The sequence below is a fragment of the Ranitomeya variabilis genome, chromosome 4, assembly GCF_051348905.1.
Source record: "Ranitomeya variabilis isolate aRanVar5 chromosome 4, aRanVar5.hap1, whole genome shotgun sequence".
Lineage (NCBI taxonomy): Eukaryota > Metazoa > Chordata > Amphibia > Anura > Dendrobatidae > Ranitomeya > Ranitomeya variabilis.
In genome coordinates, this window is record NC_135235.1 from 721,895,781 (window position 1) to 721,922,188 (window position 26,408).

The window sequence follows — 26,408 nt, forward strand, 5'->3', positions numbered from 1 at the left end:
AGTCTGACGGGGATTACTTCGATTGTCCAAATTGATATTGTCAGAACATAATGAACAATTGGAAGATCAAATTGATACTCGAGCAGAATTATTGTCCAAATTGCACCAAGATAAAAAAGCTTCTGTTCTTACACGATCAAACAAACAGGAAGACAATGCCGCCACATCATTTGTACCAGACACACAAAATCCAGATGTTTCAGTAGAAGATTTACAAGCAGATGAACTACAACAGAAAAAATTCCATGACAGAGCAGCACAAATTAATCTGAAAATACACGATCAGTTAATGAAAATTGTAAAAGACATTCCAAACTTCAATGACAAGATGGATGCCTTTTATAATGTGGCCATTTTTGAATCAAACACAGATAAGTTCAATCTTAATGATGAACAAAAAAACAAGATATTCAAAGTATGGTTACCCTCACATATGGGAAAAAGGTTACAGACCACACCCAGATTAAATGATAATGAATTGACGCATAGTACAAAAGAAGATAGACTTAGACAATTAATACTGTTTACAACCGGTGAAGCCACGCCTAAAATTGATGTTTTGGGAAGTCTACAAACTAATATTAATGATGACCCATTTGCATTTTTGGTAAAATTTGAACAGGCCTTTAGGATGGTGATGGATCTTAGGCCTCATGCGGAGCCAACATCCATGATCAGATTTTTTGTAAAAAAGTTCAAATACAGTATTTAGATCCTGCCTCAGAGCAATTGGCTAGTGCTCAGCCATCATTGCAAGAAGCAACAGTTTTTATTGACAAAGTAAGGAGATCCATGAAACAAAATCAGGTCAAGGCTAAAATAGCTGTAGTTCATGAGAAAGAAGAGTCAGCTGAAACCTAGACCCACAGTAACATCCAAGAACAGAGATTATATTTCTGTTTATACATTTTGCTGTTATTATGATACAGATTTATAAATATATATAATTATTAATTACTCTGCAAAATGCATATAAGGAGCTATAGGGAAGATTGCAGCGGGATATGTGTTTTAAGTCACCAATAGGATGTAATTATTTCTCTCCCTCTAGAGGGCAGTATAATAGTACAAGAATATATACTGTATAATCATCCTATTCATTCTTTTCCTTGATTTCATATAAAGGAATTGTGGGGATCTGAGACTGCAGTTTTTTCTCTTATTTATGAGAATATTATGATAAATAAATCCATGTGGATATATACAGGTCCTTCTCAAAAAATTAGCATATAGTGTTAAATTTCATTATTTACCGTAATGTAATGATTACAATTAAACTTTCATATATTATAGATTCATTATCCACCAACTGAAATTTGTCAGGTCTTTTATTGTTTTAATACTGATGATTTTGGCATACAACTCCTGATAACCCAAAAAACCTGTCTCAATAAATTAGCATATTTCACCCGACCAATCAAATAAAAGTGTTTTTTAATACCAAACAAAAAAACCATCAAATAATAATGTTCAGTTATGCACTCAATACTTGGTCGGGAATCCTTTGGCAGAAATGACTGCTTCAATGCGGCGTGGCATGGAGGCAATCAGCCTGTGACACTGCTGAGATGTTATGGAGGCCCAGGATGCTTCAATAGCGGCCTTAAGCTCATCCAGAGTGTTGGGTCTTGCGTCTCTCAACTTTCTCTTCACAATATCCCACAGATTCTCTATGGGGTTCAGGTCAGGAGAGTTGGCAGGCCAATTGAGCACAGTAATACCATGGTCAGTAAACCATTTACCAGTGGTTTTGGCACTGTGAGCAGGTGCCAGGTCGTGCTGAAAAATGAAATCTTCATCTCCATAAAGCATTTCAGCCGATGGAAGCATGAAGTGCTCCAAAATCTCCTGATAGCTAGCTGCATTGACCCTGCCCTTGATGAAACACAGTGGACCAACACCAGCAGCTGACATGGCACCCCACACCATCACTGACTGTGGGTACTTGACACTGGACTTCAGGCATTTTGGCATTTCCTTCTCCCCAGTCTTCCTCCAGACTCTGGCACCTTGATTTCCGAATGACATGCAAAATTTGCTTTCATCAGAAAAAAGAACTTGGGACCACTTAGCAACAGTCCAGTGCTGCTTCTCTGTAGCCCAGGTCAGGCGCTTCTGCCGCTGTTTATGGTTCAAAAGTGGTTTTACCTGGGGAATGCGGCACCTGTAGCCCATTTCCTGCACACGCCTGTGCACGGTGGCTCTGGATGTTTCCACACCAGACTCAGTCCACTGCTTCCTCAGGTTCCGGTCACCTCTTCTCGTTGTACAGCGTTTTCTGCCACATTGTTTCCTTCCAACAGACTTACCATTGAGGTGCCTTGATACAGCACTCTGGGAACAGCCTATTTGTTGAGAAATTTCTTTCTGGGTCTTACCCTCTTGCTTGAAGGTGTCAATGATGGCCTTCTTGACATCTGTCAGGTCGCTAGTCTTACCCATGATGGGGGTTTTGAGTAATGAACCAGGCAGGGAGTTTTTAAAAGCCTCAGGTATCTTTTGCATGTGTTTAGAGTTAATTAGTTGATTCAGAAGATTAGGGTAATAGGTCATTTAGAGAACCTTTTCTTGATATGCTAATTTATTGAGACAGGTTTTTTGGGTTATCAGGAGTTGTATGCCAAAATCATCAGTATTAAAACAATAAAAGACCTGACAAATTTCAGTTGGTGGATAATGAATCTATAGTATATGAAAGTTTAATTGTAATCATTACATTATGGTAAATAATGAAATTTAACACTATATGCTAATTTTTTGAGAAGGACCTGTAGTAAATATAGTTCCATGTTCCCATACAACGAGGGCGGCTTTTTTGAGAACAATCATGTATTTTTAAAGAATTGTCTAGTATCAATACCACTTCTTACTTGAATGTACCATGTATTGTCTAATCATGTGCTACCATATAAATTATGTTTTCTTAATTATTGTGTTTAATAAAGATTTGTTGATTTTTTCACGACATGCGCCATACTATCTGCTGACATTCCCACCATCATCATGGGTGACTTCAACATTCCCATTGATAACCTTCAGTCAACAGCCTCCAAACTTCTGTCCCTTACCTCATCCTTTGGACTTACTCAATGGTCCTCCGCAACCACCCACACAGACGGGCATACACTAGACCTGGTATTCACTCGTCTCTGCTCCCTATCTAACTGCACCACCTCCCCTCTCCCTCTATCCGACCACCATCTGCTCACCTTCTCATCCCTGTCCTCCTCACCGGTCATCCATGTCCAACAACATGCGCACCCCCGCAGAAACCTTGCACACCTAGACGCCCACACACTCTCTGACTCCATCCTACCACTGGCATCCATATCCTCACTCCACGACACAGACACTGCCACTGCTTTCTCCAATGCCACTCTCGCATCAGCTATTGAAACGGTTGCCCCTCTCGTCTATGGCAGAGTGCGACATATCAATAGACAACCTTGGCACAATAGCACCACTAAAAAGCTACGGCAAGTGTCCAGCGTTGCGGAGCGGCATTGGAAGAGAACACACTCGCAAGATGACTTCACTGCATTCAAACAGGCAACATTCGCTTTTAAATCTGCTCTCATCTCTGCTAAACAGGCCTACTTCACAACCCTCGTATCTTCCCTATCCTACAACCCCAAACAGTTATTCAAAACCTTTAACTCCCTCCTCCGCCCCCCACTGCCCCCTCCAACCTCCCTCATCTCTGCTGAGGACTTTGCCACACACTTTAAAAATAAGATCGACCAGACAAGGCAAGTCTTCATTGTTCAACCACCACAACCCCTTTGTATACCAGACCAATGCCCAAACCCCATAACCTCCCTATCCAACATCACTGAAGGGGGGCTTAATTGTCTCCTCTCCAAATCGCACCTCACCACCTGTGCGCTCGACCCCATCCCATCCCACCTCCTCCCCAACCTCACCACCACACTTATCCCATCCCTAACCCACCTCTTCAACCTACCACTAACTTCTGGCACCTTCCCTTCTGCGTTCAAACATGCCACAATCACGCCTATCCTTAAAAAGCCAACCCTCGATCCAACTGCTATGTCCAGTGTTATGATTCGGTGGCTTTGGAACGGCATGAGACTTTATCAGGAGGAGTAGAATCTATACTGACTGCAATCCCTGAACTTAACACCGCAACTAGAAGTAGCCGTGGGGTGTACCTAACACACCCTAGACACCTCGACACAGCCGGAGGACTACATACCCCTATAGATGGAAATGGGAAAACTAACTCGCCTCAGAGCAGACCCCAAAGGATAGGCAGCCCCCACAAATATTGACTGTGAATAGGAGAGGAAGGACACACATAGGCAGAAAACAGATTTCAGCAAAAGAGGCCACTCTAACTAAATAGGGAAAGATAGGACAGAATGCTAAGCGGTCAGTATTAAAAGCTAATCAAAAATATCCACAGCAGAAAATACAAAAGTTCCACAATCTAACTAAAGACATGGAATGTATATCTGCCACTCCTGAGAATCCAACCAGACTGAGAAAATACTGACACAATCAAGCTGGACAAAAAAAACAATGAATAGCACAAGTAATTAAGCACATAGCATGTGTGCAGAAACAAAAACACAAAGCCAGACACTTATCTTTGTAGATATGGCAGCAAGGCAGGTAGAACCAGGCGAGGACATAACCTCCAAAAACAATGGGCAACTGGCACTGACTAAAGAATCCTGCACGCCTAAATACCCCAGTCAGAATTGCAATCAGCGGACACACCTGACCAGAGCTGCAATCCAGAGACAGCAGCATTACCACTTACAACCACCGGAGGGAGCCCAAGAGCAGAATTCACAACAGTACCCCCCCTTGAGGAGGGGTCACCGAACCCTCACCAGAGCCCCCAGGCCGATCAGGACGAGCCAAATGAAAAGCATGAACCAAATCGGCAGCATGGACATCGGAGGCAAAAACCCAAGAATTATCCTCCTGGCCATAACCCTTCCATTTGACAAGATACTGAAGCCTCCGCCTCGAAAAACGAGAATCCAAAATCTTCTCAACCACATACTCCAACTCCCCATCAACCAACACAGGGGCCGGAGGATCAACAGAGGGAACAAAGGGCACCACATATTTCCACAATAAAGATCTATGGAAGACATTATGGATAGCAAAAGAGGCCGGAAGCGCCAATCGAAAGGACACAGGATTAATAATCTCAGAAATACTATAAGGACCAATAAACCGAGGCTTAAACTTAGGAGAAGAGACCTTCATAGGAACATGACGAGAAGACAACCAGACCAGATCCCCAACTCGAAGCCGGGAACCAACACCCCGATGACGGTTAGCAAAAGCTGAGCCTTCTCCTGAGACAACACCAAATTGTCCACCACCTGAGTCCAAATCTGCTGCAACCTGTCAACCACAGAATCCACACCAGGACAATCAGAAGGCTCAACCTGCCCAGAAGAAAAACGAGGATGAAAACCAAAATTACAAAAAAAAGGCGAAACCAAAGTAGCCGAACTAGCCCGATTATTAAGGGCAAACTCGGCCAATGGCAAAAAGGCCACCCAATCATCCTGATCAGCGGATACAAAGCATCTCAAATAAGTCTCCAAGGTCTGATTAGTTCGCTCGGTTTGGCCATTTGTCTGAGGATGAAATGCAGAGGAAAAAGATAACTCAATGCCCAGCCTAGCACAAAAGGCCCGCCAAAATCTAGAAACAAACTGGGAACCTCTGTCAGACACAATATTCTCCGGAATACCATGCAAACGAACCACATGCTGAAAAATCAACGGAACCAAATCTGAGGAGGAAGGCAACTTAGGCAAAGGCACCAAATGAACCATCTTAGAGAACCGGTCACAAACAACCCAGATAACCGACATCTGGGAAACCGGAAGCTCAGAAATAAAATCCATAGAAATATGCGTCCAAGGCCTCTCAGGGACCGGCAATGGCAAAAGCAACCCACTAGCACGGGAACAACAAGGCTTGGCCCGTGCACAAGTCCCACAGGACTGCACAAAAGAACACACATCACGTGACAAAGAAGGCCACCAAAAGGACCTACCAACCAAGTCTCTGGTACCAAAAATACCAGGATGACCAGCCAACACAGAACCATGAACCTCAGAAATCACTCTACTAGTCCATTTGTCAGGAACAAACAATTTCCCTACAGGACAGCGGTCAGGTCTGTCAGCCTGAAATTCCTGAAGAACCCGACGTAAATCAGGGGAAATGGCAGAAAGAACCACCCCTTCCTTCAGAATGCCGACCGGTTCCAGGACCTCAGGAGAATCAGGCAAAAAACTCGTAGAAAGGGCATCAGCCTTAATATTCTTAGAACCAGGAAGATACGAGACCACAAAATCAAAACGGGAAAAAAACAAAGACCATCGAGCCTGTCTAGGATTCAGCCGCTTGGCAGACTCGAGGTAAATCAGATTCTTATGATCGGTCAAGACCACAATACGGTGCTTAGCTCCCTCAAGCCAATGTCGGCACTCCTCGAATGCCCACTTCATAGCCAACAACTCCCAGTTGCCGACATCATAATTGCGTTCAGCAGACGAAAATTTACAGGAAAAGAAGGCACACGGTTTCATCAAGGAACCAACAAGATCCCTCTGAGACAAAACGGCCCCTGCCCCAATCTCAGAAGAGAAACATCAGGTTGACGCAACACCGGAGCAGAAGTAAATCGATGTTTAAGCTCCTGAAAGGCATAAACAGCTGCAGGGGACCAATTCGCCACATCAGCGCCTTTCTTTTCAAATCGGTCAGGGGTTTAACCACGCTGGAAAAGTTAGCAATGAAACGGTGATAAAAATTTGCAAAACCCAAAAATTTCTGAAGGCTCTTTACAGACGTGGGTTGAATCCAATCATGAATGGCCTGAACCTTAACCGGATCCATCTCAATAGATGAAGGTGAAAAAATAAAACCCAAAAAAGAAACCTTCTGCACCCCAAAGAGACACTTAGACCCCTTCACAAACAAAGCATTGTCACGAAGGATCTGAAACACCATCCTGACCTGCTGCACATGAGACTCCCAATCATCAGAAAAAATCAAAATATCGTCCAGATATACAATCAAGAATTTATCAATATAATTCCGGAAGATATCATGCATGAAAGATTGAAAAACAGATGGAGCATTAGTGAGCCCGAACGGCATCACAAGGTATTCAAAATAGCCTTCGGGCGTATTGAACGCAGTTTTCCATTCATCACCCTGCTTGATACGAACAAGATTATACGCCCCCCGAAGGTCAATCTTTGTAAACCAACTAGCCCCCTTGATCCTAGCAAACAAATCAGAAAGCAAGGGTAAAGGGTATTGAAACTTGACCGTGATCTTATTCAAGAGGCGATAATCAATACAGGGTCTCAAGGAGCCATCCTTCTTAGCAACAAAAAAAAACCCCGCTCCCATCGGTGAAGAAGATGGCCGAATATGCCCTTTCTCCAAAGACTCCTTAACATAACTCCGCATAGCGGTATGTTCAGGCACAGACAGATTGAAAAGTCGGCCCTTAGGAAATTTACAGTCTGGAATCAAATCAATAGCACAATCACAGTCCCTGTGCGGTGGAAGAGCACTGGACTTGGCTCATCAAATACATCCTGAAAATCAGACAAAAACTCTGGAACTTCGGAAGAGGAAGAAGAGGAGATGGACATTAACGGAACATCATTATGAACCCCTTGACAACCCCAACTAGTCACAGACATAGACTTCCAATCCAACACAGGATTATGTACCTGCAACCACGGAAAACCCAGCACGATAGCATCATGCAAATTATGCAACACCAGAAATCGACATTCTTCCTGATGTGCTGGCACCATGCGCATGGTCACCTGTGTCCAAAACTGGGGTTTATTTTTAGCCAGAGGTGTAGCATCAATGCCCCTTAAAGGAATAAGGTTCTGCAAAGTCTGCAAGGGAAAACCACAACGCCTGGCAAACTCTAAGTCCATTAAATTCAAAGCGGCACCTGAATCCACAAACGCCATGACAGAGAATGATGACAATGAGCAGATCAAGGACACAGATAACAGAAATTTAGGTTGAACAGTACTGATGGTAAATGAACTCACGATTTTCTTTGTCCGCTTAGGGCAGACTGAAATAATATGAGAAGATTCGCCACAATAATAACACAACCCATTCTGACGTCTGAATCCTTGTCGTTCAGCTCTAGACAGAATCCTATCACACTGCATTGGTTCAGGACTCTGCTCTGAGGACAACGCCACAGTGTGCACAACTCTGCGCTCCCACAAGCGCCGATCAATCTGAATGGCCAGAGACATAGAATCACTCAGACCGACAGGCGTGGGAAACCCCACCATAACATCTTTAACAGATTCAGAAAGACCCTTTCTGAAAATTGCCGCCAAAGCATCATCATTCCATTTAGTCAACACAGACCATTTTCTAAATTTCTGACAATACAATTCTGCCACCTCTTGACCCTGAGACAGGACCAACAAGGTCTTCTCCGCTTGATCCACAGAGTTAGGTTCATCATACAATAGTCCTAAAGCCTGCAGAAAGGACTCTACATTAAGCAAAGCCGGATTCCCAGATTCCAGGGAAAATGCCCAATCCTGTGGATTGCCGCGCAGCAAGGAAATAATGATTTTAACCTGCTGAATGGAATCACCAGAGGATCGAGGTCTCAAAGCGAAAAACTGTTTACAGTTCTTTTTAAAACTCAAAAATTTAAACCTGTCACCAAAAAACAAATCAGGAGTAGGAATCTTCGGCTCTAACACAGGAGTCTGAACAATATAATCAGAAATTCCCTGCACCCTGGCAGCAAGCTGGTCCACACGAGAAGCCAATTCATGCACATCCATGCTAACACACGACTCCTCAGCCACCCCAGGATAAAGAGAGAGGAATATGCAAAGCAGACTGCAGAAAAAAAATGGCTCAAAACCTTTCTTCCCTTCTTCTGAGATGCATTTAACTCATTGTTGGCCAGTTGTACTGTTATGATTCGGTGGCTTTGGAACGGCATGAGACTTTCTCAGGAGGAGTGGAATCTATACTGACCGCAATCCCTGAACTTAACACCGCAACTAGAAGTAGCCGTGGGGTGTACCTAACACACCCTAGACACCTCGACACAACCGGAGGACTACATACCCCTATAGATGGAAATGGGAAAACTAACTCGCCTCAGAGCAGACCCCAAAGGATAGGCAGCCCCCACAAATATTGACTGTGAATAGGAGAGGAAGGACACACACAGGCAGAAAACAGATTTCAGCAAAAGAGGCCACTCTAACTAAATAGGGAAAGATAGGACAGAATGCTAAGCGGTCAGTATTAAAAGCTAATCAAAAATATCCACAGCAGAAAATACAAAAGTTCCACAATCTAACTAAAGACATGGAATGTATATCTGCCACTCCTGAGAATCCAACCAGACTGAGAAAATACTGACACAATCAAGCTGGACAAAAAAACAATGAATAGCACAAGTAATTAAGCACATAGCATGTGTGCAAAAACAAAAACACAAAGCCAGACACTTATCTTTGTAGATATGGCAGCAAGGCAGGTAGAACCAGGCAAGGACATAACCTCCAAAAATAATGGGCAACTGGCACTGACTAAAGAATCCTGCATGCCTAAATACCCCAGTCAGAATTGCAATCAGCGGATACACCTGACCAGAGCTGCAATCCAGAGACAGCAGCATTACCACTTACAACCACCGGAGGGAGCCCAAGAGCAGAATTCACAACAGTCCAGCTATCGCCCAATATCGCTGCTCCCATTTGCTTCCAAACTCCTGGAGCAGCACGTCCACGCTGAACTTTCCTCCCACCTATCATCTAACTTGTTGTTCGACAATCTACAATCTGGTTTCCGGCCCCGTCACTCAACTGAGACTGCCCTGACCAAAATCACCAAAGACCTACTTACCACCAAAGCTACTGGACAATACTCTGTACTCCTTCTAGACCTGTCCTCTGCTTTTGACACAGTTGACCACTGCCTCCTACTACAGATCCTCTCCTCCTTTGGCATCAAAGACCTCGCCCTATCCTGGATCGCCTCGTACCTTTCCAACCGCACACTCAGTGTCTCCCACTCCCACACTACCTCCTCATCCCACCCTCTCTCTGTTGGAGTCCCCCAAGGCTCTGTTCTAGGACCCCTACTCTTCTCAATCTACACACTTGGCTTGGGACAACTCATAAAGTCCCATGGATTCCAGTACCACCTCTATGCTGATGACACTCAGATCTACCTCTCTGGCCCAGACGTCACCGCTCTGCTGTCCAGAATCCCAGAGTGCTTATCAGCTATATCCTCCTTCTTCTCTCGCTTCCTCAAACTCAATGTGAACAAATCTGAACTCATCATCTTTCCTCCACCCCACAGATCGTCCTTACCTGACCTATCTATCGCAATCAATGACATCATGCTTTCCCCCGTACCGGAAGTCCGCTGCCTCGGAGTAACCTTCGACTCTGCCCTGTCCTTCAAACCGCACATCCAAGCTCTTTCCACCTCCTGTCGCCTCCAGCTCAAAAATATCTCCAGAATCCGTCCTTTCCTCAACCTTCAATCTACTAAAATGCTTGTGCATGCCCTCATCATCTCCCGCCTTGACTACTGCAACATCCTTTTCTGCGGCCTCCCTGCTAACACCCTTGCGCCTCTCCAGTCCATCCTTAACTCTGCGGCCCGACTAATCCATCTCTCTCCTCGCTACTCCCCCGCTTCTCCCCTCTGCAAATCTCTTCACTGGCTTCCATTCCCTCTGCGTATCCAGTTCAAATTACTAATACTGACCTACAAAGCCATCCATAACCTGTCTCCTCCATATATCTCTGATCTAATCTCCATATATCTTCCCTCACGTAATCTCCGGTCCTCCCAAGACCTCCTTTTCTCCTCCACACTTATTCGCTCCTCATCCAATCGCCTCCAAGACTTCTCCCGAATATCCCCTATCCTCTGGAATTCTCTGCCCCAACACGTCCGGTTATCCACCACATTCGGATCCTTCAGACGGAACCTGAAAACTCATCTCTTCAGGAAAGCGTACAGCCTGCACTGACCCCGCTGCCTCCTCATCACTACCGAAGCTACCACCTCACCAACACCGGAGCTCCTGCAACCCCCAACCTACTGTCTCCTTCCCCATAATCCTGCAGAATGTAAGCCCGCAAGGGCAGGGTCCTTGCTCCTCTGTATCAGTCTGTCATTGTAAGTTTGCTTACTGTAAGTGATATCTGTAACTTGTATGTAACCCCTTCTCATGTACAGCACCATGGAATCAATGGTGCTTTATAAATAAATAATAATAATAATAATAATACTATTACTGCGCATGCCGTGTCTCCCCCTTTGATGCAGGGCTCCGGCGGTGAGCACACATCAAAGTCGCGACATGTCAGCTGTTTTGTACAGCTGACATGTGCGCGCAATAGCGGTGGGTGAAATCGCTATTCACCCGCCGCTATTAACCTGTTAAATGCCGCTGTCAAACGCTGACAGCGGCATTTAATTACCGCATCGCCGACCCCTGTCACATGATCGGGGGTTGGCGATATGTCAGGACAGTAACCATAGAGGTCCTTGAGACCTCTATGGTTACTGATACCAGCCTGCTGTGTTCGCCCCCTGTGGTCGGCGCTCACAGCACACCTGCATTTCAGCAACATAGCAGCGATCTGATGATCGAGTTGTGCCAGCTTCTAGCCTCCCATGGAGGCTATTGAAGCATGGCACAGGTAAAAAAAAAATGTTTTTAAAAATATGAAAAAAATATAAAAGTTTAAAACACCCCCCTTTCGCCCCATCCTAAATAAAACAATAAAAAAAATCAAACCTACGCGTATTTGGTATCGCCGCTTTCAGAATCGCCCGATCTATCAATAAAAAAAAGGATTAACCTGATCGCTAAATAGTGTAGCGAGAAAAAAATTTGAAAAGCCAGAATTACGGTTTTTTGGTCGCCGCGACATTGCATTAAAATGCAATAACGGGCGATCAAAAGAATGTATCTGCACAAAAGTGATATTATTAAAAACGCCAGCTCAGCACGCAAAAAACAAGCCCTCACCCGACCCCTGATCACGAAAATTGGAGACGCTTCGGGTATCGGAAAATGGCACTTTTTTTTCTTTTTGTTAGCAAAGTTTGGAAATTTTTTTCACCACTTAGGTAAAAAATAACGTAGACATGTTTGGTGTCTATGAACTCGTAATGACCTAGAGAATCACAATGGCAGGTCAGTTTTAGCATTTAGTGAACCTAGCAAAAAAGCCAAACAAAAAAAAAAGTGTGGGACTGCACTTTTTTTGCAATTTCACCGCATTTGGAATTTTTTTCCCCATTTTCTAGTAAAAGACATGGTAAAATCAATGGTTTCGTTCAAAAGTACAACTCGTCCCGCAAAAAATAAGCCCTCACATGACCATATTGACAGAAAAATAAAAAAGTTATGGCTCTGTGAAGGATGGAAGTGAAAAACGAAAACGCAAAAACGAAAAAGGGCCGCGACTTAAAGGGGTTAATAAGAGTTCTCCAAGCTTCTTTGATAGGATAATATAATTGCTTTTCAAGGGACTTAGTATTTTGTGCCATTGGTGATCGGTGGGGCGGCCATCTTCAGGAAAATGGCCGCGGGATGCCGCGTGTGCGCAGATGGAGATCGCTGCGGCCATTTTCCTGAAGCAGAGTTCGCATCTCGGCTTCAGGAAAATGGCCGCCGCAATCTCCATCTGCGCACGCGCGGCATCCCGCGGCCATTTTCCTGAAGCCGCGGCCAGCAGAGCGCCGCTTCTGCGCACGCGCGGCCAAAGGAAGATGGCCGCCCCCACTGATCACCAATGAATTAGTGCACATCGCGCTCTTTCCACTCCCCTGTGCAGTGGATTCGGGACCTTGGGCATGCGCACACCACTACGCCACCAACAGAAAACTAAGCAAGATCTGGGGGGAAGACACCACGCCCATCTGACCAGACCAGCCTGATTGACAGGCGAAAACGACTACTTTGGTAACGTATTTCGGCAGCATAGGTGGGGAATCGGGGTCCACAAAATACACTATTGCAATGCACAGCTCAGGCCCTATTTAACAGTATTTTTATCTCATACGGAAAAAACGGGGTGACAGGTTCCCTTTAAAGGGAACCTGTCACCACGTTTTTGGAAGATGGGATAAAAATAGCGTTAAATAGGGGCAGAGGTGGGCGTTACATTAGTGTGTGTGTTATGCGTTTATTACCCACCTAAGTTGCCGAAATAACTTTGCAAAGTCTCCGTTTTCGCCTGTCAATCAGGCTGGTCAGGTCGCATGGGCGTTGTCTTCCCCCAGATTTGGCGTAGTTTTCCGTTGGTGGCGTAGTGGTGTGCGCATGCCCAAAGTCCGGAATCCTCTTCCAGGGGATTTAAAATAGCGCGGTGCTCGTTATTGCATTGGTGATCGGTGGGCGCGGCCATCTTCCTTTGGCCGCGCGTGCGCAGAAGCGGCGCTCTGCTGGCATCCCGCGGCCATTTTCCTGAAGCCGCGGCCAGCAGAGCGCCGCTTCTGCGCACGCGCGGCCAAAGGAAGATGGCCGCGCCCACCGATCACCAATGCAATAACGAACACCGCGCTATTTTAAATCCCCTGGAAGAGGATTCCGGACTTTGGGCATGCGCACACCACTACGCCACCAACGGAAAACTACGCCAAATCTGGGTGAAGACACCACGCCCATGTGACCTGACCAGCCTGATTGACAGGCGAAAACGGAGACTTTGCAAAGTTATTTCGGCAACTTAGGTGGGTAATAAACGCATAACACACACACTAATGTAATGCCCACCTCTGCCCCTATTTAACGCTATTTTTATCCCATCTTCCAAAAACATGGTGACAGGTTCCCTTTAACAAACATACTCCCAATGTAGCACCCATTGTTGCAGATACTCATGACATGATGGCAATGTTGAATGCAAAGGCAAAATACTTCTCTGTACTGGACACCAGTAATGTATTTTTCAGTATACTTCGTGAAAAGAGTTGTCAGTACAAGTTTGCATTTACTTTCTTGGATGAGCAATATCTGCTTTGCAGGTTATAATTGTCTCTCAAACAAATTGAGGTAGATTATAAAGCCAAATATGTTCTTCCTCAGATAATGCAATATGAAGGGCAAACTCATGATTGTCAACAGTCTTTTCAGGATCCTAGTCCATTGCTTTTCAGACGGAAGGCAGAGGCAACAGATGAACCAATTTTTGTAGATGGTTCCAGATTCTATTCAGATGGGCACTACTATTCAGGATATGCCATTTTTTATCTCAAAAGAGGACAGGTTGTGATACACAAATGGTGCTACAGCTGAGCGAAGCTGATGATCAGTGTCCCATTGTAATCTACAGTGATAGCTCCTATGTTGTTAGATCACTGACAGATTATTTGCCAGTTTGGGAAAAAAGAGGTTATGGAGATTCTTCTAAGAAAAATTCTTTTACATAGAGATATGCTAAAAACAATTTTTGAGATGGCATCAAAAACCCTAATGGTTTTGCTATTGTGAAAGTCCCTGCCCATAAAAAATCTGATGATTAATTATTTGTTGGAAATGCAACCACAGATGTGTTAGCCAAAGAGGCAGCCCTGACAGGAGAAGAAGTGTTTGAACCTGAACCTCTAGAGGTTTCAGCAGTTCAAAGAACAGACACGCATATTCCTTCTTTTGCAGAAGAGCAAGAAAAAGACACATCTCTTGTTGCTTACCGGGTTTACCAAAACCTCCCTTTTTTTGTGAAAACAGAGTTTTGTGTCATGAATTAAACGGGGAGTTGTGTCCTGTTGTACCAAAACATCTACAAGTTCAGTTCACAAGATATAATCATGAAAGTTTGGGTCATTTGGGCCAACAGAAATTGCTAGGCATTCTCAGAGAGAAATTTTACTGGGAAAAGATGGAAGATACTGTACAAAGTATTGCTCAATCAGGTCTCATTTGTGCCCAAATTAATCCAAGACCAAAAGGGCAGAAACCGCCACTACTCCGAATCGCACCTGCAGATGGTCCATGGTCTACTTTACAAATTGATTACATTGGACCATTACCATCAGGTAAAAATGGTCTCAGGTGTGTATTGGTTGTAATATACAGAAACTGAAGCATATTGCTAACAGAAAATTTATTGAAAAAAAAGTATATTTTATTTCCAATAGAAATGCATCAAAATACAGTCAATAACAATTCGAGCCTAAATATCACAAATAGAGCTATTTGAATATACGGTACAGGTGTACCCATGAAAAAATGTGTTGCACCATGGAGACAGGGTATGGGAACAGAAGTACTAAAAAGGAAGTCAATATAACCACTTGTTACAGAATATTAAAGTGCCAGTGCATAAATTAGCATCCAGAAGGTTAAACTCCCCTACTTTTACATAGGTATAGAGAAACACATATCCCTCATTTCAAAACCGGTCAGTGACCACATAGTAAAACACCCATGTAAAGAGAACCAGTGTTCCAATTATATGCTGTTACCCATATCCTCATCCATAGGTGCACACATGCGCCCCGATGCGCGTTTCGCTTTCGGCTTCCTCCGGGGGCCAATATCACATGTTTTGGTTGTAGTAGATGTTTTTTCTAAATGGGTTGAAATTATACCTGTCAGGAAAGATGATGCTTTGTCTACAGCTAGAGCATTAGTTAATCATGTCTTTTGTACTTTGGGGATCCCAAGAATGATCTCCTCTGATAGAGGAAGTCACTTGCAAGCAGTTTGTACTATTCTAGGGGTACAACAACAATTCCACGTACCTTATCATCCACAGTCTGCTGGTATTGTGGAAAGGATGAATAGAACAATAAAATCCAGAATTGCCAAAATATTATTGGACAAAGGCAATACTTGGGTCGATGCCGTACCTTTTTTACTGTTGAGTGTGAGAGGAAAAACTTCTTCCACAACTCAATTTACTCCTTTTGAACTAATGACAGGAAGAAAAATGCCATTGATTTTTCCACATGAACCATTTTCGTCCACACCTCAAAAAGATGCTGTTGCAAGGTGCAAATGGTTGCAATTGTTGCAGGAAAACTTGACAACCATTCTTCCACACACTGCATCAAAAATTCAGAGAATGGAGCTACCATATGTTAGGGTTGGCGGAACGCACCGAATATATTTATTAGATGGGATTGGTTGCATAGTTACATAGTTACATAGTTATTAAGGTTGAAGGAAGACTTTAAGTCCATCTAGTTCAACCCATAGCCTAACCTAACATGCCATATGTCTATGTTTTCCTCCAAATTGTCCTTCAAGGGGACAATTACCATAGGCCCATCCACTCTTATGGTAGAGCTTTGCGTGGACTCCGGGGCAGAGGGCAATTTTATGTCATTTGCTTTTGCCCAACGATACGCAATACCCCTGGTGATGCTCGCCAAACCTGTGACCGTTCAAGTGGTAAATGGGTCGACACTATCCTCACAGATTATACATTATACACCAAACCATTCCATTCACTTTTTCTATGTCTCCATCTCATCAGGAGATTATCTCCCTACTTGTCCTTCCCGAGGGAATTGATGAGGTCCTATTGGGCAGAGGTGTCAAACTGCATTCCTTGAGGGCCGCAAACCATGAGTGTTTTCAAGATTTCCTTAGCATTCCACAAGGTGCTGGAATCATTCTGTGCAGGTGATTAAATTATCACCTGTGCAATACAAGGAAATCCTGAAAACATAACCTGTTTGCGGCCCTCGAGGAATGCAGTTTGACACCTCTGCTATTGGGGATACCATGGCTACGTTACCACTCTCATCATATAGAGTGGTCCTCAGGGAGAATTCTGGAATGGAGTAAATCCTGTGAGGGTAGATGTCAGAGGGAGTGTGTTCAGGTTGCTACAACTGAGGTACCTGCAGATGTTTCCTCTCTCCCCAAGTACTATTGGCCCTATGCGGAAGTGTTCTCCAAAAGGGCTGCGGAGACCCTTCCGCCTCACCGCCCCTCTGACTGTCCTATTGACCTCTTGCCTGGTGCAGAGCCTCCCCAGAGTCGAGTCTATCTGTTATCTCTTCCTGCCAAGCTACAGGCTGTGATGGACTGGCAGGAACCCCATTCTCTTAAAGCGGTGCGGCGCTTTATGGGGTTCATTAATTACTATCGCCAGTTCATTCCCCACTTCTCAACTTTGGCAGCTCCCTTGGTTGCCCTCACCAAGAAGGGAGCAAATCCCAAATTGTGGACGGAGGAGGTCTCCAAGGCCGTTCTCTATTAACCTAGCGCAGATTCTACATTGCCCCGATGTTGATAAGCCGTTTATAATAGAGGTGGTGCCTCATCCATTGGTGCTGGAGCAGTCCTCTTCCAAAAGGTTGCTCAAGGTCAGAAGCATCCTTGCTTCTTCTTCTCCAATACCTTCACACTAGTGAAGAGGAATTATTCCATCGGGGACAGGGAGTTGCTAGCCATGAGGTTGGCGTTCTCAGAGTGGAGACATCTCCTGGAGGGGGCTCGTTTTCTCTTGCAAGTTTACATGGACCACAAGAATTTGGTGTACATACAGACAGCCCAGCGGCTAAATTCTCGCCTGGCCAGATGGTCCCTGTTCTCCTGGTTCCATTTCACCCTCCATTTTCTCTCCGGGGAGAAGAACATTTGTGCCGACGCTCTCTCCCGCTCCGTAGTGTCATCAGAGGAGGAGGAGCCTCGGCTTATTGTCCCTTCTGAGAACCGTAGCTCCGGTTTCGCTAGAGTATGTGTCCCCGTGCAAGACTTTTGTACCATCAAAATTGCGAAAGGAGGTTCTCTCTTGGGCTCATTCGTCCATGGTGGGTGGACATTTTGGGACCAAGAGGACATCTGAGCTTCTGGCGAGGACATACTGGTGGCCGCATATGGCTCATGATGTCAGGGATTATATTCAGGCGTGTGTCTCCAGCGCCAAGAATCGGTTTCCTTGGCAACGGTCTGCTGGGCTACATTACCCCTTGGCAGTGGCAGACAGGCCCTGGGAGATGGTCGGGATGGACTTCGTGGTGGGCTTACCTAAGTCTCGTAGCTGCACCGTTATCTGGGTAGTCATTGATCATTTTTCTAAAATGGTGCACTTTGTGCCGCTTCCACAGTTACCTTCTGCAAGGGCCTTGGCGGCATTGTTTATTAAACATATTTTCCATCTACATTGCATGCCTGACAAAATTGTCAGTGACCGGGGTCCCCAGTTCGCGTCTCGGTTTTGGAGAGAGCTCTGTTGTTTACTCAGCATTGAGCTGAATCTCTCTTCTGCATACCATCCCAAGACGAATGGGTTGGTAGAGAGGGCCAACCAAATTCTGGACACATACCTGCGACATTTTGTCTCCGCCAGTCAGGATGACTGGGCATCTTTGCTACCATGGGCGGAATTTGCTTTGAGCAATGCCGTAGCCGACTCCACTGGGCAGACTCCATTTCTCCTTAATTACAGCCAGCATCCACGTGTCCCTGTGTCCATGCCCCTGTCATCCACCGATTCTATGGTGGCAGACACGTGACATTTCGGACCGCACACAGGATGCCATCCGGGCCTCCAAGGAGAGAATGAGGGTTTTCTGCTGATGCACACCGGCGCCCCGCTCCGACCTTTGCTCCTGGAGTCTTAGTATGGCTCTCCACCCGTAACATCAGACTGCGAGTTGAGTCCACTAAGTTTGTGCCCCACTACATAGGTCCTTTCAAGGTTCTGAAATAGGTTAACCCTGTGGTCTACCGTTTGGCTATTCCTCCGCGCCTTGGTATCACTGACACCTTCCATGTTTCCCTCTTAAAGCCTGTCCATGTGTCCCGGTTTTCCAAGTCATCTGCCGGGACATCGGGTTCATCCACGGATGAGTGCAAGGTGAATTATATTGTGGGGTGCGTTGCAAAAAAATACTATCTGGTGGACTGGAAGGGTCACGGCCCAGAGGACAGAACCTGTGGAGCACATTCAGGCTCTGCTGCTCATTGCAGCCTTTGAGCGTAGCGAGGCTCAAGGAGGAGGGGGGTAATGTTAGGTGTCGAGTTACCGCCGCAGCACAGGGGGAATCTCAAACCATGTCTGCTGCGGTCTCCCATTCTCCCCCAGCCGCAGAGGAACCTGCTCAGCAGAGACGTCAGTCCCAGCGTCTGGCTCAGCCTGACACCGTGCGAATGGTTACTGCTGCCTTTCCAGACTCTCCCTTTGTAAGCAGCACTGGTCAGCGGCGAGCAGGCTTTTCTGGGACTAAGTCCTGATTTTCACACACGGAGCATGCCCACAGGAGGTCCTCTCATTGGAGGTCGGGGGTCACATGCTCAGGTCCTGTAGCAGCTCCTATTGGTCCACCAGGAAGGTCCTGAAGAGCTGCAACTATAAAAGGTTCGCATGGCCATGTGCTAGTATCAAATGTGTTTTGGCTTATGCCAGTGGATACTATACCACTCTGTTCTTATGTGGTGTGAAGCTGTTAGCATTGGGACTGTACACTCAGGCAGGCAGCTAGCATCAGTGGGGGCAATTAGCCTTGGCATCTGGTTCCTTCATGTGTGTGGTTAGCACAGAAGAGTTCCAGAGCAAGCACAACCCTAGTTAGGGCATTAGTTTTGTGTACAGCGTGACTCTGTGAGGCAACAGAGTTCGCTACTAGTTCACACTGGGTGAAGCTTAACCCACATGTGAGCTCAGAGTCCATCCGCCATTACTTTGCAGCAGATATCTCTGCACGGTGGACCTCGGGCTGCGAACGCACCTTGTAGCTACCTTCCTATTACTCGGTGCATTCCGCAACCCTAACAGTGGGTATGCATCAAACCTTTAGACTTCTTACAGCTTGCGGTAGTTGTTGCAGAACCGCAACTCACCATCAGGCTTTGGCATGAGGACGACTGGACTCGATCATCCACTTTTCCACTAATCTATCTCCCCGAGATCTAGCATCCTCTTCACCTCGTTTGAAATCACTCCTGATGTGCTTCCTGAATTCTAAAGGGCTTGAATTTCACCCTGACATGCGGTTCTGTTACCATGTCATGCTCTACCACCTGAGTATGCCTTGACAGCTCCGAGAACATGTCATGGTTCTGCTGCAACAGCTCCCAACACCGTTGCCCCTGGGTGAGCGTTAGAGTCTCCGCAACAGTGACATTGTCCACTGTGGCTTTTGGACTCGCTCCCAGGCAAGGGGCGTCAAGCAATTCTCGGTCTCGCCAAGGTTTTAGCAAGTTCACATGATAAGACTTGGTGCGGCTGCCTTCGGCCCAGCTGTGTACCTTGTAAAGTGGCAAGGCCCACCTCATGGGCCTTGCCACTGAGCAAGGAACTTGCTCTCCACCGTACGGATAAGCACTAGCATGGGGTTCCCGGGCTGGAACTGCCTCAGTCTCGCTGATTGGTCATAGACCCTTGCCTGTGCCTGTAGAAGATTCTCCTTCATGATGGTCATTACTTTCACCATTTTATCCTGCAGCTGCGGAACACAGAATAATATTAGGAAGAAGGAAAAAGATACAATACATGTAATATTGAGATGGATCTACTCATTGTTTTATAAAAAAAAATCTACTTACTAAACAAAAAAAAAGCTCCGCTCCATACAAACAGGGCTCCTGTCCATACGCAAACAACTCTGCTCTGTACATACTGTACACACACGGCTCAGCACCGTACACCCTGTACACGTGCAGCTCCACTGAACACACCTTGTACACAGGTGGCTTCACTCCATATATCTTGTACACACACGGCTCCGCTCCGTACACCTCGTACACACACGGCTCCGCTCCGTACACCTCGTACACACACGGCTCCGCTCCGTACACCTCGTACACACACGGCTCCGCTCCATACACCTCGTACACACACGGCTCCGCTCCGTACACCTCGTACACACACGGCTCCGCTCCGTACACCTCGTACACACACGGCTCCGCTCCGTACACCTCGTACACACACGGCTCCGCTCCGTACACCTCGTACACACACGGCTCTGCTACATCCACACTGTAAACCCCTCCTGACCCCACACATAAACTTCAGCTCATCCAGCACCATGACAACCAGCACAGCAGAGTCCTGCATACACTGAGGCCCCTGATCATGTGACCCCTGACTCCTCCCCCCCTGTGACCTCATCACAGGTCCTGTGCGCACAGAACAGCCATATATGTGGTGTGCGGCTCTGCAGGTGAAGGTATGTGGAGATTCCCCATTACTGGCGCATTAATATTACAAATATATTGCTTGGTCTTCCAGACCTTATCTTGACCTCCACTGTTCTTGTTAACTGATATTTCTTAATTACATTTATTACTGAGGAAAGGGAAACTTGAAAACGCTTTGTTATCTTCTTATATCCTTCTCCCGCTTCGTGGGCCTCCACCATTTTCAGAGTGGGATAATTTTCAGTTTACCACTTAGCAGCACATCTGCACTTTTATTATTTCCCTTTTTGCACAGTAATATTGCATACACTAGTCCCATATTTTCATTTTTCTTTTTAAAATATTTTTATTAGGTTTTGTATTAAAAACCGGGATTAGGGAAATGAGGGAGGGGAAGGGAAGGGTTAAAAGTGGTCAGAGGAAGGGATCAATGAAATTCGAGAACCCTAATAACAGTCTCTAACAACCAAATACTGATTTGCAATTTGAAGAATGTTGTATGTAGATGTCATACTTAAATGTATACAAGAGGCACAAAATGGCAATTTTAAACCTTAAATTTGCTGTTCCAGATCTGCAATTTCTGACAATTTGGGTGTTTTGGGTTTTTTCCACCAGAATGCCAATGCATTTTTGACAACTAGGAGGATCTGTATGATGACACATCTAACCGAGGGGTCAAATTGCTCCATGTCAAGGGAAAGAAGCGCCCTTTGAGGGGTGATCACAAAGTTCCCTAGCAACCAGGCAACCCCCACATGTACTTATGCTGGCTAACAGATGTAAATCATTCAGCTGCGGCAAGAAAAACTAAATCTCCGAGCACTAAAAAATACTCGGAGCACTCCCGAGCGTGCTAGGGAAATCTCGAGTAACGAGTATATTCACTCATCACTCGTAGCAAACACAAAGCACCATAAGAACACTGGAGATGTTTGTTGGAAATGGGCCTCTATACACCTATGAAGATATTGCATTACAAACCAGACGTTTGCAGCTAGGTTACACATTTATCACATTAACAATGTATAGAGTGTATTTCTGGATCATTTAACCCCTTTACCCCAAGGGTGGTTGCACGTTAATGACCGGGCCAATTTTTATAATTCTGACCACTGTCCCTTTATGAGGTTATAACTCTGGAACGCTTCAACAGATCCTGATGATTCTGACACTGTTTTCTCGTGACATATTGTACTTCATGACAGTGGTAAAATTTATTTGATATTACTTGCGCATATTTGTGAAAAAAAACAGAAGTTTGGCGAAAAGTTTGCAATTTTCCAACTTCGAATTTTTATGTCCTTAAATCAGACAAATATGTCACACTAAATATTTAATAAGTAACATTTCCCACATGTCTACTTTACATCAGCACAATTTTGGAACCAAATTTTTTTTTGTTAGGGAGTTATAGGGGTTAAAAGTTGACCAGCAATTTCTCATTTTTACAACACCATTTTTTTTTAGTGACCACATCACATTTGAAGTCACTTTGAGGAGTCTATATGATAGAAAATATCCAAGTGTGACACCATTTTAAAACTGCACCCCTCAAGGTGCTCAAAACCACACTCAAGAAGACTATTAACCCTTCAGGTGCTTCACAGGAATTTTTGGAATGTTTAAAAAAAAAATAAACATTTAACTTTTTTTCACCAAAAATTTATTTCAGATCCAATTTGTTTTATTTTACCAAGGTTAACAGGAGAAATTGGACCCCAAAAATTGTTGTGCAATTTGTCCTGAGTATGCTGATACCCCATATGTGGGTGTAAACCACTGTTTGGGTGCATGGCAGAGCTCGGAAGGAAAGGAGCGCCGTTTCACTTTTCAATGCAAAATTGACTGGAATTGAGATGGGATGCCATGTCGCGTTTGGAGAGCCCCTGATGTGCCTAAACATTGAAACCCCTCACAAGTGACAGCATTATGGAAAGTAGACCCCTTAAGGAACTTATCTAGATGTGTGGTGAGAACTTTGAGCCCCCAAGTGTTTCACAAAAATTATTTTTTAGCCCCCAGTTTTGCATTTTCCCAAGGGTAACAGGAGAAATTGGACCCCAAAAGTTGTTTTCCAATTTGTCCTGAGTATGATGATACCTCTTATGTGGGGGGAACCACCGTTTGGGCGCATGGCAGAGTTCGTAAGGGAAGGAGTGCCATTTGGAATGCATACTTAGATGGAATGGTCTGCAGGCATCACATTGCGTTTGCAGAGCCCTTGATGTACCTAAACAGTAGAAACCCCCCACAAGTGACCCCATATTGGAAACTAGATCCCCCAAGGAACTTATCTAGATGTGTTGTGAGAACTTTGAACCCCCAAGTGTTTCACTAAAGTTTATAACGAAAAGCCGTGAAAATAAAAAATCATTTTTTTCCCACAAAAATGATTTTTTTAGCCCCCAAATTTTTGTTTTCCCAAGGGAAACAAGCGAAATTGGACCCCAAAAATTGTTTTACAATTTGTCCTGAGTATGCTGATACCCCATATGTTGGGGTAAACCCCTGCTTGGGCGCACGGGAGAGCTCGGAAGGGAAGGAGCACTGTTTTACTTTTTCAACGCAGAATTGGCTGGAATTGAGATCGGACACCGTGTCGCGTTTGGAGAGCCCCTGATGTGCCAAAACAGTGGAAACCCCCCAAATCTAACTCCAACCCTAACCGAAACACACCCCTAACCCTAATGCCAACCCTAACCATAACCCTAACCAGGGCCTCCATCAGGGCATGACAGCCATGACTGGCGTATGGGGCCCGGTGAGCAGAGGGGGCCCGCATCGGGCCCCGTCTAATCTGCTCACCGGGCCCCCCCCCTGCAGGCGCTGCGGCACACTATTGACGTGCGGGCCCGTGCCCGCACTTCAATAGTTAACAGCCGCCGCCAGCCAGTCGGAGGCTGGCAGCTGACTTCAGCGGCCGCAGTGCGCAGTCGCACTTCGCCGGCGTCTGACGTGGAGGAAGTGAGGTTCCCTGCCGCAGGAGCGCACGGCCAGGTAAGAACTCGTTTTTTGTTTTTTTTTAGAGCGGCGATCCCAGGGGGGTGGGGCTCGGGGCAGAACGCTGGACACGCTGGGGCCCGGGGCAGAACGCTGGACCCGCTGGGGCAGAAAGCTGAACACAGGAGTATTATGCTGGACACAGGGGCAGAGATGCTGGACACAGGGGGCAGAGATGCTGGACACAGGGGGCAGAGATGCTGGACACAGGGGGCAGAGATGCTGGACACAGGGGGCAGAGATGCTGGACACAGGGGGCAGAGATGCTGGACACAGGGGGCAGAGATGCTGGACACAGGGGGCAGAGATGCTGGACACGGGGCAGAGATGCTGGAAACAGGGGGCAGAGATGCTGGACACGGGGCAGAGATGCTGGACACGGGGCAGAGATGCTGGACACGGGGCAGAGATGCTGGACACAGGGGGCAGGATGCTGGACACAGGGGGCAGAATGCTGGACACAGGGGGCAGAATGCTGGACACGGGGCAGAATGCTGGACACAGGGGCAGAGATGCTGGACACAGGGGCAGAGATGCTGGACACAGGGGCAGAGATGCTGGACACAGGGGCAGAAATGCTGGACACAGGGGCAGAGATGCTGGTCACAGGGGGCAGAATGCTGGACACAGGGGGCAGAATGCTGGACATTGGGCAGTAAGCTGGACAAAGGGGCAGAATGCCGGACACTGGCAGAATGCCGGACACAGGGGCAGAGATGCTGGACACAGGGGCAGAACGCTGGACACGGGCAGTATGCTGGACAAAGGGGCAGAACGCTGGACACAGGGGCAGAACGCTGGACACGGGCAGTATGCTGGACACGGGCAGTATGCTGGACAAAGGGGCAGTATGCTGGACACAGGGGCAGAACGCTGGACACAGGGGCAGTATGCTGGACACAGGGGCAGAATGCTGGACACAGGGGGCAGAATGCTGGACACAGGGGCAGAATGCTGGACACAGGGGCAGAATGCTGGACACAGGGGGCAGAATGCTGGACACGGGGCAGTATGCTGGACACAGGGGCAGAATGCTGGACACAGGGGCAGAATGCTGGACACTGGCAGAATGCCGGACACAGGGGCAGAGATGCTGGACACAGGGGCAGAACGCTGGACACGGGCAGTATGCTGGACACAGGGGCAGAATGCTGGACACAGGGGCAGAATGCTGGACACAGGGGCAGAATGCTGGACACAGGGGCAGAATGCTGGACACAGGGGGCAGAATGCTGGACACAGGGGGCAGAATGCTGGACACAGGGGGCAGAATGCTGGACACGGGGCAGTATGCTGGACAAAGGGGCAGTATGCTGGACAAAGGGGCAGAATGCCGGACACTGGCAGAATGCCAGACACAGGGGCAGAGATGCTGGACACAAGGGCAGAACGCTGGACACGGGCAGTATGCTGGACAAAGGGGCAGTATGCTGGACAAAGGGGCAGTATGCTGGACACAGGGGCAGTATGCTGGACACAGGGGCAGAATGCTGGACACAGGGGCAGAATGCTGGACACAGGGGCAGAATGCTGGACACAGGGGCAGAGAGGCTGGACACAGGGGCAGAACGCTGGACACGGGCAGTATGCTGGACAAAGGGGCAGTATGCTGGACAAAGGGGCAGAATGCTGGACACGGGGGCAGAATGCTGGAAACGGGGGCAGAATGCTGGACACGGGGGCAGAATGCTGGACACGGGGGCAGAATGCTGGACACGGGGGCAGAATGCTGGACACGGGGGCAGAGATGCTGGACACGGGGGCAGAGATGCTGGACACGGGGGCAGAGATGCTGGACACGGGGTATGATGAAAGACATGGGGGCAGGATTGGAGACAGATCGTGCAGGAATCGGATCATGGGGCAGGATGGATATGATGGAGACAAATGGATCAGGATGGGGAGATCATATGGTGCAGAAAGGATACTCATGAGGGCAGGATGGGAGAACATATGGCTGACGCCAGGAACGAGACACACGGGGGCCAGGATGGGGAATATTATTACCATAGGGACTAATTTAGGGATATTATTACTGCAGTAATGTATTTATTTTATTTTTTTAGTATACTGTTTTAAATGAGGGGGCGGTCCTGTTACTGTGTAGAGTGACACTATGTCGCCTCTTTTTCTTCATGTGGTGTAATGTAGAAGTTGGGAAAAATTAAGTAAGTAATGTGTTCTACAAGCGGAGCTCGAGATAACTCTGTTATTTCCTGCAGAGACGAGTCCTGGCTGGATGAAGTGA

At 46.5% G+C, this 26,408-nt stretch overlaps 2 protein-coding genes across 2 annotated transcripts in view; one reads left to right on the forward strand and one right to left on the reverse strand.

Annotated features, from left to right (window-relative positions):
• The window catches only part of LOC143766674 (uncharacterized), a 311,141-nt gene that overhangs the window by 163,091 nt on the left and 121,642 nt on the right, over nucleotides 1-26,408 (reverse strand). The gene's annotated exons all lie outside the window — the stretch shown is intronic.
• LOC143766668 (uncharacterized) overlaps nucleotides 21,147-26,408 on the forward strand; it is a 31,965-nt gene continuing 26,703 nt past the window's right edge. Inside the window, exon 1 of the mRNA XM_077254518.1 lies at nucleotides 21,147-21,186. The gene's annotated coding sequence lies outside the window, so the exon portion shown is untranslated. The remainder of the gene's footprint in view (nucleotides 21,187-26,408) is intronic.